This window comes from Eptesicus fuscus, chromosome 2, assembly GCF_027574615.1.
Source record: "Eptesicus fuscus isolate TK198812 chromosome 2, DD_ASM_mEF_20220401, whole genome shotgun sequence".
Taxonomy (NCBI): Eukaryota; Metazoa; Chordata; class Mammalia; order Chiroptera; family Vespertilionidae; genus Eptesicus; species Eptesicus fuscus.
In genome coordinates, this window is record NC_072474.1 from 11,767,040 (window position 1) to 11,770,899 (window position 3,860).

The 3,860-nt window shown below is 43.2% G+C and overlaps 1 pseudogene; it reads right to left on the reverse strand.

Moving 5' to 3' along the window:
- Positions 1–2,422: 2,422 nt before the first annotated feature.
- On the reverse strand, positions 2,423–3,536 carry LOC129150612 (mitochondrial fission regulator 2-like; annotated as a pseudogene).
- Positions 3,537–3,860: the final 324 nt, after the last annotated feature.

A 3,860-nucleotide genomic window follows, 5' to 3' on the forward strand; every position in this document is an offset into this window, starting at 1 on the left:
AAGCCACGCCACCAGCCAATCAGGAGCGAATATGCAAATAAACCCAACCAAATGGCTGAGGCCATGGAGAGCAGGAGGGAGGCTTGGGTTTCCCCGGTGATGGAGGAAGCCAAGCTTTCCACATGCCCTTTCCAGCCCAGGCCTCTGCTTAAGGCTACAAAGTTTCAATTATAGAAGGTATATAAATCCCAACAGAAATGGCTGCCACCACAGAGCGAGCAGAAGGCTTGGCTCTGCTCCAGGCTACAAAGTTTCAATTGTAGAAGATACATAAATCCCAGATACCAGGGCCTCCACTTGGGTCACCAGGGGTGTGTGGCCGGCCTGCAAACCACCACAGGCCCCTCACCCAGGCCGCCCCATGCCCCAAGGGAACCCCCACCCTGATCCGGGACACCCTTCAGGGCAAACCAGTTGTGTCCCCCCATGCACCAGGCCTCTATCCTATCTAATAAAATAATAATATGCAGATTGACCATCACTCCAACACTCAAGATGGCTGCCCCCATGTGGTCAAAAATCCTGCCCCCATGTGGACACAAGATGGCCAGCAGCGGAGGGCAGTTGGGAGGGACCAAGTCTGCAAGGGAAGGCAGTTGTGGATGATCAGGCCAGCAGGGGAGGGCAGTGGGGGGTGGGGGGACCCAGGCCTGCAGGGGAGAGCAGTTGGGGGGGACCAGGCCTGCAGGGGAGGGCTGTTAGGGGTGACCAGGCCTGCAAGGGAGGGCAGTTAGGGGTGACCAGGCCTGCAGGAGAGGGCAGTTAGGGGCAAATAGGCTGGCAGGGGAGCAGTTAGGCATCAATCAGGCTGGCAGGGGAGTGGTTAGGGGATGATCAGGCTGGCAGGCAGAAGTGGTTAGGGCCAATCAGGAAGGCAGGCAGGCGAGCATATGGGAGCCAGCAGTCCTGGATTGTGAGAGGGATGTCCAACTGCCCGTTTAGGCCCAATCCTTTCGAGATCGGGCCTCACCGGGCAGTAGGACATCCCTCAAGGGGTCCCAGATTGGAGAGGGTGCAGGCTGGGCTGAGGGACACCCTCCCCCGTGCATGAATTTTGTGCACCAGGCCTCTAGTATTGTTTATAAAAGAGGCATTCCATAGAATTGTTTTGCTAAAGAGATGATAAAATTTTTAAAGTATTTGGAATATATGCACAAGACAGTTAATTTTGTGTCAACTTGAGTAGTTAGCTAAGGGATGGCCAGAGAGCTGAGATGTCCGTCTTCTCCTGTCCTCAGACATTGGTGGTCTTGGTTTTGGGGCTTTCAGACTCAGGATTTATACCATCAGAAGCTCAATTTTTAGGCCTTTAAGCTCAGACTAATGATTCTCTAGTTTACAGTTGGATGACAAATCATGGGACTTCTCAGCTTCCATAACATGAGCCAATTCCTATAAAAATCTCCTTATGTATATTTGTATATCTTCTTTTGTTCCCGTTTCTCTAGATAATCCTGATATTTGTATGTATATAAAATTCAGTGTCTTAGTTGAACCATTGTAAGATATGATCATTGCACTTGTTTGTACATATCTTTGACTGCTTCTGTTATCTGGTGAATACTTGGAACATAAACATTTATTAGCTAATTTTCAAGTAATTTTTTTTTTCAAGTTACAAAAGTACATTTATTTTACATTTTATTTACAAAGGAACAGGGTATAACTATATTGTGGAACAAAAGAAAAAGGTAGGCATACATATTTACATAGCAAGTATAGGCAAAACTTATGAAGATTCTTTAAATACTAGCATTTATCAAATCAGTTTCTAAAATATAATTATCACCTTCAGGAAGAATTTTTAGGAGGCTCAACATATATGATTCAAGCTATGACTATCTGAATGAAACAATTATATTTTAAAAAAATCTCTCAAGGTTCTGGAGGCCAAGTAAACCAAATCACTACTAATTTTTAAAAGTTTCAAAGACTCTTAAATTAGGATGTCATAATTGCTTTAAAATTGTTTGGAAAGAACTCAAACATACTATAATTTGCTGAGTGATACAATATAGACTTAGCTTATGTTAATTTATTAATCCATTAAAATGGTTTCTATTACCTTACAGTGAAACCCTACTGTCTCTAATGAGAAACATTAAGTCACTTACTACTTAGCTCTTAGCAAAAACATTCCAAGTGTGTATTCAGCCTTTAATAACATTAACATACATGAAAAAAAAACCAATATTATATCTATCAACAGTAACCAGTTAACTGCTGTATCTTCCAAAACCAGAGGTGGGTATTCTTAAAAGTCAAGACTTCTCTATAATATATCCTGACACATAGACTTCCTTTAATTTAATTAACAGAAGATTAACATGTAGTGAAAGACGTGCTGGCTTATCTCTGCATCTCTCCTTGTAAGCGCAGATACAGCTTACATTGCTCACATCTTGGTCATGACACTTTTTGTGTTTGTCGGTTCTTCCTTTAGGTCACTGTCTTTTGGACTGTGAAATGTGATGTCCAAAATTATTAGAGCTCAGCCTTGAAGTTTCTAGACTAGAAAATGGAGAAGACTCCCAAGACCTATTTTTCTTTTTCAAAGGAATCATCTTCTTGGAACACAAACTTCTGCTTCGGTGCCTGGGAAATCAAAGACACTGGACTCACTGTGAACTGAGTCTCCTCTTATGAATGGGTCTGCCTTCAGGTGACCGTTCAATAGCATGAAGTTTAATCTTATTCATATCCTTTAGAACATCCAACATTTTTGGAACATCTTTTTTTTTCTGATTTTTTGAATGACGACTGTAATTGGTCTTACTAGCACCTGGGTGCTGTTTTTTTCATTTCAGTTGCTATATTATATGAGTCACAAATATGATTATATTCTAGCTGCACAAGAGAATATGGAGGATGCAAAGAAGAAAACTGAGGGGACAGAGGGGGTAGAGGAGGAGGAGCAGGAAGCACTGAACTTGAAAATGGAACTGGTTTGACACTCACTTGAGCAGTTCCTGATGATGGCACTTGTCCTAAACCATAGGAACATCAGTTGAGTCAAGGAGCCAGAATTAGTACTGTTTTTCAGTTCCTGCATTTGCACAATTGTAGCAATCTGAGAAGGAAGAAAAGTTAGTTTGTCTTCAAGGACAGCTATTTTTTAAATTGCAGCTTCATTTTTACAAGCTGAGAACTTTTCATTGGTTTGTTATGTCTTAGAGCAGGTGACAGTGGTTCCCGAACTAATTTCAAAGGATGGAAAACTTCAGTCTCCTCCTCATTCTGCCATATACCATTTTGAAATCGGAGATATCTGGATTCTTCATCATTTGCCACACACAAAATATCAGCAAAAGATGCAACTACAGATCCACAGTTACCAGAGTCTACAGAGTTCAAGTGTGGTATCAACTCAGAGTCAGGCCTGCAACAAGCTTCTAAAGAATTTTCCCAATAATGTGGATAATAATCCAAGCTGATCCATAACCTTTGTTTATGGGGACACCGAGATATACCAGTATTTCTCTTAAGATATTCAATATGAGAGACATTGATGAAGCAAACACAGAAGCAAATTCAAGGAAACATTATCAGTTTCTTCATACCTTCCTCCGAAGCCGAGCCTCTCGGCTAACTCGGGAACAGCAAGTTGCGATCGTTAAGGAACACAGCCTCAGAATCCTCAGTGGACTAAGCCCCGCGAGCACTGGACCTGGTTCAGGAATGCTCAGATCTGTTCCCGCCTTCCCCCGCCCCCCCCCCCCCCCCCACGCACCTCGGCCTACGGGGTGCAGGCAGTAACAACGCCCCAGCGACATGGGTCTGGACCCCGGAGTCCTCCCTCAGCCTGGGTGACTCCAGCTGCTCCCCTCCCATGATTTCTTTTTACCTATTTAAAAACATTA